The sequence below is a fragment of the Rhinoderma darwinii genome, chromosome 5 (genome assembly GCF_050947455.1).
Source record: "Rhinoderma darwinii isolate aRhiDar2 chromosome 5, aRhiDar2.hap1, whole genome shotgun sequence".
Taxonomy (NCBI): domain Eukaryota; kingdom Metazoa; phylum Chordata; class Amphibia; order Anura; family Rhinodermatidae; genus Rhinoderma; species Rhinoderma darwinii.
Window position 1 is genome coordinate 246,782,740 of NC_134691.1, and position 18,455 is coordinate 246,801,194.

Below are 18,455 nucleotides of genomic sequence, written 5' to 3' on the forward strand. Positions count from 1 at the left end.
TCCAGTCCGGTCTCTCGGCCGTTGCCTTGGTGACGCGTCCCTCTCGACATCCGGCCCGACTTCCCTGGATGACGTTTCAGCCCATGTGACCGCTGCAGCCAATCACATGCCAATCACAGGCTGCAGCGGTCACATGGACTGCCGCGTCATCCAGGGATGTCGGGCTGGATGTGAAGAGAGGGACGCTTCACCAAGACAACGGCTGGGTAAGTATGAATTTCTTTAACTTTTATTACAGAAAGAGCTGTCCCTTCTCTCTATCAGTGCAGGATAGAGAGAAGGGCTGCCGATTAGTGCAGTGCTATTTTGCAGCCAAAAACGTGCCCGTAAATACGGGTGGAATACGGGTGACACCGGACCCATATTTACGGGCACGGGTCCGTAAATACGGGTGCAAAACGGGTCGAATACGTGTGACACCGGACCCGTGTTTACGCCAGTATTTACGGGTGGGAAAAAATACGGTCGTGTGCATGAGGCCTAAGTACATGCTATCTACATCTGTCCGAGTGCTCCAGTAAAGACCACCATGTTCCTCATATACGGACAGATTGTTCCAACCTTGTATATGAACATCCTATATTCGAAATCTTCATGCCCCCCAAAACGGAGGCCAAGTCTATCTACATTTTGCGTTACATGAAGAACCCATAGAAGCTATACTTGAATAAAGTGTATTTTGCCCAAATAGGCTTTAGATTTGCCATTCAATGGTATATTCATTCAAAAAAAATCAAAGTTTCAAATATAGTAGAGATCCTCACAAAAGAATGTGTTTTACATATGCAAATAAGAGGGAAAAGGAAGGACAACAACACAAATGCCTGCAATGTTGTCATTGTAAAGATTTTTGCTAATTACTAACCTTCGGTTACAAGGTTAGCGCAATGATTTTCTTCAATGTGGAAGCTGACAGTATATCCATATGCATTCTAAAAATGTTAGCAAATTTCAAAGGCTACTGAATCTATCCCTAATAGTAAGGCCACACATTGTATATATGCTGCAAAATTTGTGAGATTAAGATTATTACCCCCTAACGACATATGACGCAACTGAATGAAGCGGGCTAACAGACTTCGCCCACTCCTTACTCAGCAGGTGTCGGCTTTATGTTACAGTCGGCACTTCACTGTAACAGCCAGGATCGGAGAAAAAAAAAAAAAAAACATCAAACCCAGCCGATTAACTAGTTAGGTGCCATGATCAATAGCAACCACGGCATTTAAGAAATTAGAAGGTGCCACCTCCGTTAGCAATTCGTGGGGGCAGATGGACTATCACGGGGTGTTGATGGTTGTTATGGAAGCATAGGGGCCTAATGAAAGCCCCCAGGTCTGCAGTTTTGTGGTATTAGGCCCTGGTAAAACAGGTAAAAATTGGAATGCATAAGTAGTGCAGTGTATTGCACCAGCAATCAAACTATTACTTTTTCAAGTCTACTAGGGGGACTAATAAAATAACATAAAAAATTATTGTTGTAAATAATAATGCAAAAACAAAATACGTTTTTAATAATGTACAAAAAATTTATATTAAGTTTAAAAAAAGAAAACCTTTTCACCCTAAAGTAATGTTAAAAAAAGAACTAAAAAAAGAACTAAAAACATAATAATTGGTGTAGCTGCGTCCGTAAAAGTCCAAACTGTTACAATATAACATTTATCCCACACGATGAGCGGTGCTAAATAAAAACTAAGAAAACTTAATTTCTCAAATTACAGCTTAAAGAGGCTGTGTCACCACATTATAAGCGTCCTACCTCCTATATAAGGAGATGGGCGCTGTAATGTAGGTGACAGCAGTGCTTTTTATTTTTAAAAAATTCATTTTTCTCCACGTTATTGAGTTTCTCAATGGACAACTGGGCGTGTTTTACTATTGACCAAGTGGGCGTTGTACAGAGGAGTGTATGACGCTGACCAATCAGCATCATACACATCTCTCCATTCATTTAGTCAGCGCATAGGGATCCTTTTAGATCAGTATGTGCGGTCTTATACTAACACATTAACAATACTGAAGTGTTTAGACAGTGAATAGACATTCCACGGCATGTCTATTCACGATCTGTGCACTTCGTTAATGTTTCTGCGGTAGTTACAGCAGAGCAAGCGTAATCCCACGAGATTACGCTGTAAATGACAGGCTACAGCGAGATTACACTTGCTCTGCTGTAACTACCACAGAAACATTAACGAAGTGCAGAGATTGTGAATAGACATCCCGTGGACTGTCTAAACACTTCAGTATCGTTAATGTGTTCATATAAAACAGCACATACTGATCTACAAGGATCCCTATGCGCTGACTAAATGAATGGAGAGAAGTGCATGACGCTGATTGGTCAGCGTCATACACTCCTCTGTACAACGCCCACTTGGTCAATAGTAACACACGCCCATTTGTCCAATAAGAAACTCATTAGCATAAAGCTAAAATTGCTAATAACGTGGTGAAAATAGATAGTTTTTTTTTTATAAAAATCACTGCTGTCGCCTTCATTATAGCGCCGATCTCCTTATGTAGGAGATAGGACACTTATAATGTGGTGACAGAGCCTCTCGGCCAGTCCTTTGTGGGTCCTAGACCGTTAAAATGGTTGGACAGGTTATTGTCTCAACTGACACCGGTCATTAAACCAATTTCATTCATATATTAAAAAAAAAAAAAAAACATGTTTTTCGATCCCTCTTCCTCTGCATATTTTATTAAATTATGGGAAAGGGATCTAAATAGAACCTTATCTGACACTGAATTAACCACTTCCCGACCGCCCACTGTATATTCACGTCGGCATTTGCTGGGCTCTTTGCAGCGCCGACGTGAATTCACGGTGGGTGTTAAAAGCGTGATCCGGGTGTCTCAGAGCAGCGCCGACACCCGGATCGCGCTGTTAACCCCTGCCTCTGGTCTCGGAGACATGACCGGGACCTAATTGGTTCAGGTCCCGGTCATGTGATTGCAGGGAAAGTTTGTTGCTACAACAAACTGGAAAGTTTGTTGCTACAACAAACTTTCCAGTGGACCGATTACGGGTGCTGCAGTCAATTATAAGGCAGAACCGGAGGCCATACAACGGCCCCTGGGTCTGCCATGCACCGCAGCCTATGAGAACCAGCCGGAGGCCGGTACTCATAAGCTTCCTGTCAGTGTGACGCTCAGCGTCACTGACAGTTTATAATACGTTACACTACCTAGGTATGTATTATAGCAGCTATCAGTGCTGCCAGTCTTCAAGTAAAACAAGTAAAAAATAAAAGTAATAAAAATGTTTTATAAAAGTGTAAAAACAAGTTATAAAAGTTACAAAAACAAAAAATGCTTTTTTTTCCTATAAGAAGTCTTGTATTATAGGGAAAAAATTAAAATGTTAAAAAAAGTACACATATTTGGTATCACCGCGTTCGTAACGACCTAAACTATAAAACGATAATATTTTTACCGCACGGTGAACAGCGCAAAAAAAATAATTAAAAAACAATGTCAGAATCACAATTTTTTTGGTCATCAACCCTCCAAAAATATAGAATAAAAAGTGATCAAAAAACAAAGCCCTCGCCATATTCTGCAGGTGTCCGCTGCGTATTACAGCTGACACCCGGGACTAATGGACAGGAACAGCGATCGCGATGTTACAGGAGCCTGTAAAAATGATATTATACTGCAATACATTAGTACTGCAGTGTATTGTGTCAGCGACCTAATGATCGCTCGTTCAAGTCCCCTAAAGGGACTTTGGGAGGTTTCCACTGTTTTGGTACTTGGGGCTTTGCAAATGCGACATGACACCCGAAAACCATTCCAGCTAAATTTGAGCTCCAAAAGCCAAATATTGTTCCTTCCCTTCGGAGTCTTGCCGTGGGTCCAAACAGCAGTTTATTACCACATATGGCGTATTGCTGTAATCAGGACAAATTGCTTTACAAATTTTGGGGTGATTTTTCTCCTTTATTCATTGTAAAAATTAAACATTTCTATGTTTTTTCAGGAAAAAGTAGATTTTCATTTTCACGGCCTAATTCCACTAAATTCAGCAAAAAAAAACTGTGGGGTCAAAATGCTAACTATACCCCTAGAAACATTCCTTGAGGGGTGTAGTCTACAAAATGGGGTCAATTTTGGGGGGTTTCCACCGTTTTGCTTCCTCCAGGGCGTTGCAAACGCGATATGGCACTGAAAACCAATCCAGCAAAATCTGCGCTTCAAAATCCAAATGGCGCTCCCTCCCTTCTGAGCTCTGCCGTAGGTCCAAACATCAGTTTAGTACCACATATGGGGTATTGCTGTAATCGGGAGAAGTAGCTTTACAAGTTTTGGGGTGCTTTTTATTCTTTATTCCTTGCAAATATTTTTTTAAATATTTTTTCAGAAAAAAAGTAGATTTTCACTTTCACAGGCAAACTCCAATAAATATAGCAGACCACCTGTGGGGTCAGGATGCTAACTATACCCCTAGAAAAATTCCTTGAGGGGTGCAGTTTCCAAAACCATGTCAATTTTGGGGGATTTCCACCGTTTTGGCACTACAAGACCTCTTCAAACCAGACATGGTGCCTAAAATATATTCTAAAAAAAAGGAGGCCACAAAATCCACTAGGTGCTCCTTTGCTTCTGAGGCCGGTATTTCAGTCCATTTTCACACTAGGGCCACATGTGGGATATTTCTAAAAAAAACTGCAGAATCTGGGCGGCAATAAATAGTGTTACGTTTCTCTGGTAAAACCTTCTGTGTTAAGCTGGGTTCACACGAGCACATTAACGTCCGTAATGGACGGACGTATTTCGGCCGGAAGTCCCGGACCGAACTCAGTGCAGGGAGCCGGGCTCCTAGCATCATAGTTATGTACGATGCTAGGAGTCCCTGCCTCTCTGCAGGACAACTGTCCCGTAGTGTAATCATGTTTTCAGTATGGGACAGTAGTTCCACGGAGAGGCAGGGACTCCTGGCGTCGTACATAACTATGATGCTAGGAGCCCGGCTCCCTGCACTGAGTTCGGTCCGGGACTTCCGGCCGAAATACGTCCATCCATTACGGACGTTAATGTGCTCGTGTGAACCCAGCCTTACAGAAAAAAAATGTATTACAAATGAATTGCAGCAAAAAAAATAACGTCAATTTCCCCTCTACATTGCTTTAATTCCTGTGAAACGCCTAAAGGGTTAAGAAACTTTCTGAATGCTGTTTTGAATACTTTGAGGGGTGCAGTTTTTAATATGGGGTGATTTATGGGGTCTATCTAGTATATAAGGCCCTCAAAGTCGCTTTAGAACTGAACTGGTCCCTGTAAAAATCGCCTTTTGACATTTTCTTGAAAATGTGAGAAATTGCCGGTAAAGTACTAAGCCTTGTAACGTCCTAGAAAAATAAAATAATGTTCAAAAAACTATGCAAATATAAAGTAGACATATGGGAAATAGTAACTAGTCACTATTTTGTGTGGTATTACTAATCGGTGTTACAAGCAGATACATTTAAATTTAGAAAAATGCACATTTTTGCAATTTTTCTAAAAATTTTGGTGTTTTTCACAAATAAATATTGAATTTATCGACCACATTTTTCCACTATCATAAAGTACAATATGTCACGAGAAAACAATCTCAGAATAACTTGGATAGGTAAAAGAATTCCGGAGTTATTTCCACATAAAGTGACACGTCAGATTTGAAAAAAAATCGGCTGTGCCACAAGGCCAAAACAGGCTGCGTCCTAAAGGGGTTAAAAACTAGACCCCTCAAAGCATTCAAAACAGCATTCGGAAAGTTTAACTCTTTAGGAGTTTCACAGGAAATAAAGCAAAGTAGAGGGGAAATGTACAAATAATTATTTTTTTTTTAGCCAATATTCATTAATAAAAAAAATTCTTTAAAGAGGCTCTGTCACCAGATTTTGCAACCCCTATCTGCTATTGCAGCAGATCGGCGCTGCAATGTAGATTACAGTAACGTTTTTATTTTTAAAAAACAAGCATTTTTGGCCAAGTTATGACCATTTTCGTATTTATGCAAATGAGGCTTGCAAAAGTACAACTGGGCGTGTTGAAAAGTAAAAGTACAACTGGGCGTGTATTATGTGCGTACATCGGGGCATGTTTACTACTTTTACTAGCTGGGCTTTGTGTATAGAAGTATCATCCACTTCTCTTCACAACGCCCAGCTTCTGGCAGTGCAGACACAGCCGTGTTCTCCAGAGATCACGCTGTGTCGTCACTCACAGGTCCTGCATCGTGTCAGACGAGCGAGGACACATCGGCACCAGAGGCTACAGATGATTCTGCAGCAGCATCGGCGTTTGCAGGTAAGTCGATGTAGCTACTTACCTGCAAATGCTGATGCTGCTGCAGAATCAACTGTAGCCTCTGGTGCCGATGTGGCCGACACGATGCAGGACCTGTGAGTGACGTCACAGATCTGCACTGCCAGAAGCTGGGCGTTCTGAAGAGAAGTGGATGATACTTCTCATCAGAACGCCCAGCTAGTAAAAGTAGTAAACACGCCCCGATGTACGCACATAATACACGCCCAGTTGTACTTTTACTTTTCAACACGCCCAGTTGGACTTTTGCAAGCCTCATTTGCATAAATACAAAAATGGTCATAACTTGGCCAAAAATGCTCGTTTTTTAAAAATAAAAACGTTACTGTAATCTACATTGCAGCGCCTATCTGCTGCAATAGCAGATAGGGGTTGCAAAATCTGGTGACAGAGCCTCTTTAAAAAGAACAGAGCGCTATTTGACTTTTGGAGCTCAAGTTTTGCTGGAATGGTTTGCAGCGCCAAATCACATTTGCAAAGTCACTGAGGGACCAAAGTAGTTCAAACCGCGCAAAAGTAACCCCATTTGGGAAACTACACCCCTCATGGATTTTATCTAGCGGTATAGTGAGCATTTTGACCCCACTTTCTTTCTGCTGAATTTATTGTAATTGGGCAGAAAAAATTTAAATCTACAATCTTTCCACTAAAATGTTGAGTTGTTTTTAATTTTCACAAGGAATAAAGGAGAAAGGAAATAAAGGAGAAAAAGCACCCCAACAATTGTAAAGCAATATCTTCCGAGTACTGCAATACCCCATATGGGGTCATAAACTGCTGTTTGGACACACCGCAGGGCTAAGAATGGCAGGAGCACTACTTGGCATGTAGATTTTGGTTGATTGTTTTTTGGGCGTCATGACGCATTTGCAGAGCCCCTGAGGTACCAGTACAGTAGAAACCCCTGAGAAGTGACTCCTTTTTGGAAACTATACCCCTCAGGGTAACCATCTAGGGGTGTAGTGAGCATTTTGATCCCACAGATGTTTCATAGACTGTATCAGAATGAGGCAGTCTCAAAAATACGTAGTTGAGGCCAATTTATTTTTTCACAAGGGGTAATAGGAGAAAGAACAGCACACAATTTGTTACCGAATTTCTGCAGAGTATGGCAATACCCCATGTGTGGCCCTAAACTGCTGTTTGGGCACATGGCAGAGCTCAAAATGGAAGGAGCGCCATTTGGCTTTTAGAGCGCATATTTTGCTGGACTGGTGTACGGGCGCCATGTCGCATTTTCAGAGCTCCCTTTGGTACCAGAGTAGAGTGGAAACCCCTGAGAAGTGACCCCATTTTGTAAACTACACCCCTCAAGGCATCTATCATTTGCCTGGACATATGACAGGGCTTAGGCGTGAAAGAGCAAATGCTCAAGCGAGGCCTATTTTGGTGATATTCGCAGCATTGGCCCCAGATGGCATGGCCCCCAAGTAGTGACCCCGATTTTGGAAACTGCACCCTCAAGGGGTGTAGTGAGCATTTTGACCACACAGGTTTGTTTGTTTGTTTTTGTTTTTTATTAGAAATGAATGCTCAGTGGATGGTGCAAAGTGAAAATTGCCATTTTCCACTGATCTGCCATTTTAGTGCACAATATGTTGTGCCCAGTTCGTGCCACTGAAGACAAATACCTCAAACTATTAAGCGGGTTCTCCCGGGTATGGCGATGCCATATAGGTGGACGTAAACTGCTGTTTGGGCACGCTGCAGGGCTCAGAAGGGAGGGCGCGCCATTTGGCTTTTGGAGCGCAGATTTTGCTTAGTAGTAGTTTTGTTTGGGGATTTGCTGGTATTTCAGTTTACGATGTGGAGGTATAGGTAAGCTGTGCGGGGTACATCAGGGCATAATAATGCGGTAAATAAATAATAATTCATAGATATGTGGCCGGTGTCGCACTGATAAATTATGCCCAATCTTAACCGCTTTTAGAACACACTGCACATTTTGCGTCGCCATATTCTGGGAGCCAGGACTTTATTTTTTCTCCACCGGAGCGGTGTGAGGGCTTATTTTTTGCGGGACCATCTGTAGATTTCACTGGTACCATTTTGGGGTACATGCTATTTTTTTGATCACTTTATTTCATATTTTGGCAAGCAAGGTGACCAAAAACCATCAGTTCTGAAAAGTTTTTGGTTATTTTTTTGTTTTGACGGCGTTCGCCATGCATGACAATTTTACTTTATTCTGGGGTCAATACGATTACAGCGAACCAATACGTATATTGATTTTTTTATGTTTTACAGCGCCTGCACAATAAAATCCAACTTGTTTCAAATAATTTATTTTTTGTGTCACCATATTCTTTGAGCCATAAATTTTTTATTTTTCCGTCAAAAAAGCTGTAGGATGGCTCGATCGCTGGTTAAAGTCCCCTAGGCGGACAAGTAAAACAAAAGTAAAAAAAAAAGCACAACTGTAAAGTAAAATTTTTTTTAAAGAAAACAAAACCGTTTTCCCTCAAGCACAATGTACAAAAAATAAAAAGCTAACATAACTGGTATCGGTGCGTCCGTAAAAGTCTGAACTATTACAATATATCATTATTTAGTCCGCACGGTGAACGCCGTAAAAAATAAAAAATGTAAAAACCGTCAGAATTGCTGTTTATTTATTGGTCCCTTCAAAAAATTTTAATAAAAAGTGATCAAAAAGTCTCACGTACCCCAAAATGGTACCAATATAAATTACAGCTCGCCCCGCAAAAAAAGAATAATCCCTCATAACGCTAAAATCGACGGAAAAATTTAAAAAGCTCTCAGAATATGGCGACAAAACTAAAATTTTGTTTTTAACAAACCGTTTTTTGCTTGTAAATGTAGTAAAACAAAGAAAACCATATAAATTTGGTATCGCTGTAATCGTATTGACTCGCAGAATAAAGTTAACATGCAATTTTTACCGTACGGTGAACGCCGTAAAAACAAAAAACACCCAAAAGTTTGGGGAAACCGCTGTTTTTTCCTATTACATCCCATTTTTTTTTTCTTGTTTCCCTCTACATTACATGGTACTGTGAAAATCTACAACTGGCCGCGCAAAAAACAAGCCCTCATACGGCAATAGCCCAGCTCCGGTCCTTGCCGTTAGAGCCGGATGTTAGCTGTGACAAACAGCTGATACCCACGCCCGTGGCAACCATTATGGTTGCCGACAGGCTAGAAGCCACTTAGTTGCTAGCTCCTGCCCTGGCAGTACAGCGGGGTGTCTGAGCCAGCGCCATCACATACACCTTCTCAAGGAGCTATGATTGGTCAGTCTGCTGTGACTGACCAATCATATCGATCACCGGCCGGGGAGTGCTGTGATTGGTCCGCTGCCGTCTTACTGTGCCGATCAACTGTCAAGCAGTTGATGGCACAGTTCTATCACCCGGTCCTTTTTAGCCAAGACGCACCGGTACGTCCCGATGCCTTAAAGCACTGCAATACAGGATATACCGATGCGTCCTGGTGCGATAAGGGGTTATGTCCCGAGCTATGCTCAGACTGCAGTAAAAAGGACCTTACAGTATAGCCCAAGCACAGCTAGGGAAGTGTGAGTGAAGAGGGAGCTGCTACACTATAGAACGTATATCCGGTCAAGAATCTTGACTTTAAAACAAGACCGAGGTCGCAGATCTAGTTGCAATCAAGCCTAAACTAGAGCAGCTTGAAGTGGGAGCTGCTTACACTGTACTTGCAGCTCTCAATACAGCCTGTGCGAAGAGCAGAAGATGTAAAGTGCAGTGAGTGGAGGGTGGTGTGATCCTTCTCCTGTCCCTCTAAGGATTCAGAGAGAATACTTGTCAAATATGGTAGTCTTTTTATATATTTGTTTTATTTACTCCATGACCGAGGCTTGAATAGTATCGCCGTATTCATAACGACCCGTACTATAAAATAAATATGTTATTTATACTGCTCTGTATATGTAAAAACAAAATAAAAAACGCCAGAATAGAAGTGAATGGGAGTTACGAAAACAGCGTATTTCATCGAGTAACTTCCGACCACCCCAACCCGGAAGTAGCCGGAAGGCAGCGGAAGCCAAGTAAGGTAGAACAGGTTTCAGGGGGCCCTATTCTAGAGATAGGTGCGGATCCCAGAGGTGGGACCCACATCTATTGGACATTTATGGCATATCCTGTTAATATGCCTTAAATGTCCAAGTTATGCACCAAATAGATTCACGAGGCAAATTCAAAATCTACAATTACAAAAAAAAAAATCACGAGACATTTTATGGAGGCTTTTCACAATTTTAATGTGACTATTAGGGGGTTAATATTGCAGCCGCCCAGAGGTCTCCCCTGCAGAGGACATTGTGAGAGCATAGGTATTCACCCCTTTTGCTACGAAGCCCCTAAATATAATTAGTTGATGAGGTACCCCTGTGTGCAGTGCCACATCGTCAGTATAAATACACCTTTCTAAAATGCTCAGAGTATGCAACACCACTAAGGCTTCGTGCACACTTACGTCACCGTCTTCACGGCCACTTTTGACGGGTCCGTGAACTCGTTTTAGCGGCCGTGTGGTTTCCGTGTGCACTCCGTTTTTCCGTATCCGTGCGCCGAGCATGGTACTGTCCAGGGTGCTGAAAGAGTTAATGGGCTGCACTGATCGGCGGTAACTCTTTCAGCATCCTGGACAGTACCATGCTCGGCGCGTGGAAAATAAAATTTTAAATGTAATAAAAAAAATAAGTTCATACTTACATTCCTCCTGTCCGGCCTCCAGTGATGACATTCAATCCATGTCGCCTCTGCAGCCAATCACAGGCTGCCGCGACACAAAAGTACGTCGGACTGGAGGAAGAAGAGGGACTCATCACCAAGACAACGACCGGGTACGTATGAAATGCTTTTTATTTTATTTTTAATCTGCAGCCTTTTTTCCCTATCAGTTATTGATAGAGACAAGTGGCTGCCGATTAGTTTAATATTTTTCTAATGTTATTCTGCCCGCCCAGCGGTTGCTAGGCAACGGCTCCGTCACACACTGACGGCACACGGATGCCTTCCGTGTGCCTTCAGTTTTTTTGACGGCCCCATTGACTTGCATGGGCCTCACGGTCACGGAATCCCGGACCAAAGTAGGACATGCTCTACTTTGGATCGGAAAGGAGCAACGGACCCTCAAAAAAACTGAAGTGTGCATGGCCCCATTGAAATGAATGGGTTCAGGGTGCTATCAGTGACAAAAACGTATAGCACACTGAAGGAAAAAAACTGAAGTGTGCATGAGGCCTAAGCAAGCAACATGAAGACCAAGGAGCTCTCCGAACAGGCCAGAGACAAAGTTGTGGAGAAGTATAGATCATAGTTGAGTTATAAGAAGAAAAAAAAAGGTTTCTAAACTTTGAACATCCCGTGGTGCACCATTAAATCCATTATAACAAAATGGAAATAATATGGCACAACTGCAAACCTGACAAGAGAACTCAAAATGGAAAGAACATGGCACAACTGCAAACCTTACAAGAGAAAGCCGCCAACCAAAACTTATAGACCCGGCAAGGAGGAAATTAAATCACAGATTCAATAAAGACACCAATGAGAAACGCTGTGTGCAGCGCAAACCCAACAGTTCCCATCACCCTAGAACATAATTTCCGAAGTGAAGAATGGTGGTGGTGGCTGCATCATGGCGTGAACGTGCTTTGCGTCAGCAGGAACTGGAAAACTGGTCAAGATTGAAGGAAAGATGGCTGGCAGTACAGGGCAATTATTGAGGAAAACCAGTTTCAATCTTCCAGAGATTTGAGACTGCGATGGAGGTTCACCTTCAAGCAGGACAATGACCCTAAACATACTGCTAAAGCTGCACTGAAGTGGTTTAACCCCTTAAGGACACGGACAATTTTGGCCTTTAGGACAGAGCAATTTTTTTTAGATTTCCCTCTTTGCATCTCAACGCTCATAACTTATTTTTTGTACGACGTAGTTGTATGAGACTTGGTTTTTTGCGGAACGAGTTGTACTTTATGTAGGTACCATTTTTTGGTACAAATACATAATCGTTTAATTTCTATAAATTTTTATTTTGGCGAAATTGCAGGAAACAAAGCAGTTCCCCTGCAGTTTTAATATTTATTTATTTTTTACACCATACACCGATCATAAATAATGTTATACATTTGTTGTACAGGTTGTTACGGTCGTGGCGATACTAAATATGTCTATATTATTTCATGTTTTGGGACTATTTTAAAAAGATTATAAAAAAAAAAGTGTGTTTGTGTATTTTTTTAGTTTTTATTTATTTATCATTAATTTTTTTTTACATTCATTTAACTTTTTTTTTTTAATCCCATAAAGCGATTTATCATTTTGATTTTGTAACTAATGTACTGGCATAGATCTATATGCCAGTAAATTAGCCTGTTACTGATTGTACACAGGCAGTTGTTAGGGCGCCCTAACAACAGGAAATATGTTCAGACAGCCCTGGGGTCCTTCAATGGACCCTGGGCTGTCTGGCCATATGAGTGATCGATGTGCAGCCCCCTCTCCTTGAACACCGCGATCAGCTTTCATCTCGGCGTTCAAAGGGTTAACGGCGGAGAGAAGAGGTTTCTCTCCTCTCCACTGTCAGAGCGGGGCCGTGGCCATGTATTACAGCCGTTGCCCCGCTCTCGATCGCCCGCAGAGACGGCTGTCACACAGGACGAGAATGCTCGTACTAATGCGCGAAGTACTCGCCGCTCAGGACGAGCATTCTCGTCCTGTGTCGGCAACCAGTTAAAGGGAAACATTTAGATGTTTTGGAATGGTCTAGTCAAAGTCCAGACCTCAATCCATTTGAGAATATGTGGCATGACGAAGATTTCTGTACACCAACACAACCCATCTAATTGAAGGAGCTGGATCAGTTTTGCCTTGAAGAATGGAAAAAATCCCAGTGTCTAGATGTGGTAAGTTAATAGAGATATACCCCAAAAGACTTGTATCTTTAATTGCAGCAAAAGGTGGCTCCACAAAGCAGACTAATGGGGGGGAAGACATTGCATAAAAAAATATTTTGCACCTTTAAAGTGGTAGTTATGTTGTGTAAATCAAATGGTTCAAACCGCTAAAAATCCTTTTTAATTGAACCCCTTAACCCCTAGGCCCACCACGACGCAACTGTATGTCCCGGCAGCCAGTGTCGTAGTAACTATACATCCTTGTGCGCTGAGTGGTTCCCGGTGCACACTGTCGGTGGCAGTGTGCAACGGGGAGGACAGCTGTCCCCATCAGCTGACACTCCCCAGTCACCGGCATTGGACCCGTAAAAGCAGTCCAATGCCGGCGATCGATGTAACCGGTGGATCTGTACAGGTCTACCGATTACATCATTTCTGCAGATAAAGTGTAAAAAAAAACATTCCGAGACTTGTAATTAGTCCCGAAACGGTTACTATAGACAACCCCCCTCCCTGCCCGATGCCCCATGTGACCGACAATAGACCAATAGCAGTGGCCATTGCCGGCGATTGCCTTGGTGGGTGGGTCTGAACAGACCCACCTATCATAGTTCATTCTCAGCCGGGGGCGGGTAAAGGGGCGGGTAAAACCCCCTCCCCCGACAGCTAACGCGCCCCAGTCACCGGCATTGGACCCGTAAAAGTGGTCCAATGCCAACAATCATTGTAATCGGCGGATCTGACAGATCCACCGATTACATCGCTTCTGCAAATAAAGTGTTGAAAACTGTTTCTGGACTTGGAAATAGTCCAGAAACAGTTACTATGGACCCCCCCTGTCCCATGCCCCATGTGACCGGCAATGGACCAATAGCAGTGGTGATTGGGGAGTCTGTTCAGACCCACAAATCACAGTGCGTTTTTCACCCAGGGCGGGTGAAAAATACCGGACACCGGCTCGGATCTCTTAGTTGGTGAAGAGAAGTTGGAGAGATCAGAGCCTGTGTCGTGGTGTGTGCCCCACACAAAGTTAAAATCAGAATCAACCCCTAATTTCCCTATCCCCTGTTCCTAGTGTGTGACCCCTCACACCTCCCAGTGTATAAGGGAGATTTTTTTTTCATCCAATTTGTTGGCGTCAATCCGTAGCGTTGTAGCGTTAGGCGCCAGTCCGCAGCGCCAGTTGGCGTCAGTCCGCAGCGCCAGTCTCGTCACTTGTCAGTTAGTCAGCGTTCGCGTCAGTTAGTAAGTGGTACTAAGTGTTATTAAAAAAACAAGACCAAAAAAAATGATTCGTGTTTAGTGTTTTCTGTGAAAAAAAAACGTAGTGTGTCAGTGTTAGCGTTTAGTGTTTTAGTGTGAAAACACAATCTTTGTTATACAACGGTTTGTTACGGGTGTATAAACTACATATATATTTACATACAAATTAATAAAATGGCTGTGAAGCGTTACACCGCTGAAGAGGTGTATGCCATGTTCGCATCCGATACGGACTCAGCGAGCGGAGAGGAACCAGAGTTCTTTCTCTCGTCGTCCTACTCTAGTGACAGCGAGGAAGCTCCTCGTAGTCGCAGGAGGATTAGTGCCCAGGTTCTGCCTGACCCTGAAACTGCCGTTCTGCCTGACCCTGGTACTGCCAGCAGTGATTGGTCACCCCCAACCAATTACACCCCCCAAATCCCAGAATTTACTGCTGTGGCAGGAATTCATGTGCAGACGGAAGGACTGGCTGTAATTGTCTATTTCAAATTGTTCTTTACCGACAATTTGATAGCGCTTATGGTGGACCAAACCAACCTCTACGCCCACCAATTTATAGCCGAACACCCAAACTCGTTTTATGCCCAGCCCAATCGTTGGCAACCAACTAATTGTGCAGAAATGCAAAAATATTGGGGGTTAGTCCTCAACATGGGTCTCAAAAAGCCCAAAGTGAGATCCTACTGGTCCACGGACATTCTTTATCATTGTCCATTGTACCACATTACAATGACCAGACCCCGCTTTGAGGCAATCCAAAAATGTCTGCACTTCAGTGACAACTCCCTATGCCCCCCCAGGATGACCCCAATTCCGACAGACTTTTTAAAATTAGGCCCCTCAAACTTTTTTTCCCCAAAAGATTCCCGAAATGCACACCCCCGTCAAAGATTTCAGTTGATGAATCCCTGGTGCACTTCAAGGGTAGGCTGAAGTTTCGCCAATATTTGCCCAATATGCACGCCAGGTACGGGATCAAGGTCTACAAGCTGTTTTCACATGCTTTCCGGATCTATGAGGGGAAAGACAGGACAATACAGCCCCCAAATTGTCCCCCCATATTGTCCACAACAGGCAAGATAGTGCGGGACCTCCTACACCCACTGTTAGATCAGGGGTACAACTTGTACTTTGACAACTGGTACACAAGTGTACCCCTGTTCAAATGTTTAAAGACAAAAAACCTGTGGGACGGTCCGAAAAAAACAGCGGCACCTTCCCAAGATCCTCATTGGCCAATCCCTTGGAGAAAGCAGGGCATTGCTGCAGGATGGGGTCCTGTGTTTGAAATACCGGGATAAAAAAAAAGATATATGCATGCGGACATCTATGCATGATGCCAGCTGCACCCGTCCCCACACGTGGATTCACAACGTCCACAATGAAGCCTGTGTGCATTCAGTCATATAATAAATTAATGGGGGCGTTGACCTGAATGACCAGGTGTTAAAACCGTATAGTGCCATGCGGAAAAGCTAAATTTGGTACAAAAAAATAGTTAGTGTACCTTGTAGAGATGGCACTGTACAATTCATTTTTCATTTTCCGTAAAGCTGCCCACCCGGGTACCTACTTGGAGTACCAAGAAAAAATTATAACATTTCTATTGCTTGGAGACGAGGTGGGGGAAACATCTGCTGCTTCAAGTAGTTCTTGCCGTATCGTTCCTGGGCAGCACTTTCCAAGTGAAGTGCCTGCAACACCAAAAAAACAGCGGGCACAAAAAAGGTGCCGTGTCTGTGCAAAAAGGGGTATCCGTAAGGATACCATATATCAGTGCGACACCTGTCCATCAAAACCCGGACTCTGCATGAAGAACTGCTTCCGCATCTTCAACACCTCCATGGATTAAAAAAAATTATACTTTTGAAACCCCCACAAAACGTGTAACAAAACTAAAAACCCTCATTATACCCCTAGATAAATAACTAATACTATAACAAATGTGTATTATCTGCACAATTTTTTAGGACTATGCTTGTGGCTAAAAATCATCCAAGTAAAAATAAGGCCTCAAAATCCTTGTGGTGCTTCTTCACTACCAGGGACTGCTGTGTGTCCAGACAACATATTTAGACCACTTTGGGGGTATTTCTAAAGTCAGAAGAAATACTCCAATAAATATTGAGGCGCTTTACTTCAATTATATGTTGGGTCTGAAAAATCTGCCCAAAAAAATGGCGCATTTGTAAAAAATTTAACATTTTATTTTTCAAGCCAGAAAAACTATGGGGGGGGGGTCATAAAAGTGATCACACCCCTACATAAATTCTTTGAGGGGTGCAGTTTTCAAAATGGGGTCACTTCACTGTACTGGAGCTCTGCAAACGCAACATGGCATCTGAACACCATTCCAGCAAAATCTGTGCTACAAATTGCGCTCCTCTTCTGAGCCCTGCCGTGGGTTCAAGCAGCAGTTTATAATCACATATGGGGCATTGCCGTAATCGGAAGAAATTGCTTTACAAATGTTGGGGTGCTTTTTCTCCGTCATTCCTTGTAAAAATTTAAAATTCTGTTTTTTTTCAGAAAAAAAATTGATTTTCATCTTCACAGTCTATTTCCACTAAATTCTGCAAAAAACCTGTGGGGTCAAAATGCTAACGATACCACTAGAAAAATTCCTTGAGGGGTGTAGTTTCCAAAATGGGGTCACTTTTGGGGGGTTTCCACCGTTTTCATCCCTCAAGGGCGTTGCAAACACGACATGGCACCGACAACTATTCCAGCAAAATCTGCGCCCAAAAATTCAAATGTTGCTCCTACGTTTCTGAGCCCTACTGTCGGTTTAAACAGAAGTTTATTACCACATATGGGGTATTGCCGTAATAGGGAGAAATTGGTTTACAAATGTTGGGGTGTTTTTTCTCTGTCATTCCTTGTAAAAAATTTAAAATTCTATGTTTTTTTCAGAAAAAAGTAGATTTTCATCTTCACAATCTATTTCCACAAAATTCTGAAAAAAAAAACAAAAACTGTGGGGTCAAAATGCTAACTATACCACTAGAAAAATTCCTTGAGGGGTGTAGTTTCCAAAATGAGGTTACTTTTGGGGGGTTTCCACTGCTTTGGCACCACAAGATCTCTTCAAACCTGACATGCCTAAAATAGAATTTTAAAAAAAGGAGGCCCCAAAATCCACTTGGTGCTCATTTGCTTCTGAGGCTTGTGCTTCAGTCTATTAGAACGCTAGGGCCACATGTGGGATATTTCTAAAAACTGCAGAATCTGGGCAATAAATATTGAGATGCGTTTCTCTGATAAAAACTTCTGTTTTACAGAAAAAAAAAATGTATCACAAATTAATTTCAGCCAAAAAAAAATGAAATTCTAAAATTTCACCTCTACATTGATTTAATTCCTGTGAAACCCCTAAAGGGTAAGGCCTTATTCACACGACAGTGAAAAAAAATGTCCATTTAAAACTGATCAACTGTCAGTTTTTCATGGCCATTTTGCATCAGTTTGTCTCTAAATTTTCATCCATTTCAAGTCCATCTGTCCGTTTTTAATGGCCGTTTTTGACATCCATTTTGCATCAGTTTTTCATGGCCGTTAAAAAAACTGATGAATTTCATTGGTCAGGCTTTTTTTGTCCCAACCCCCTGAAAACAACCAAAGGAAGGTCACATGTTCACCTAGACACTATTTACAGCCTCCCTGTATATGATGCCACACGCCTCCCTGTATATGATGCCACGCGCCTCCCTGTATATGATGCCACGCGCCTCCCTGTATATGATGCCACACCAGCCTCCCTGTATATGATGCCACACCAGCCTCCCTGTATATGATGCCACACGCCTCCCTGTATATGATGCCACACCAGCCTCCCTGTATATGATGCCACACCAGCCTCCCTGTATATGATGCCACACCAGCCTCCCTGTATATGATGCCACACCAGCCTCCCTGTATATGATGCCACACGCCTCCCTGTATATGATGCCACACGCCTCCCTGAATATGATGCCACACCAGC

General features: G+C 42.6%; 1 protein-coding gene across 3 annotated transcripts in view; it reads right to left on the bottom strand.

Moving 5' to 3' along the window:
- Positions 1 to 18,455, bottom strand: part of SEPTIN7 (septin 7) — a 220,265-nt gene that overhangs the window by 185,828 nt on the left and 15,982 nt on the right. The gene's annotated exons all lie outside the window — the stretch shown is intronic.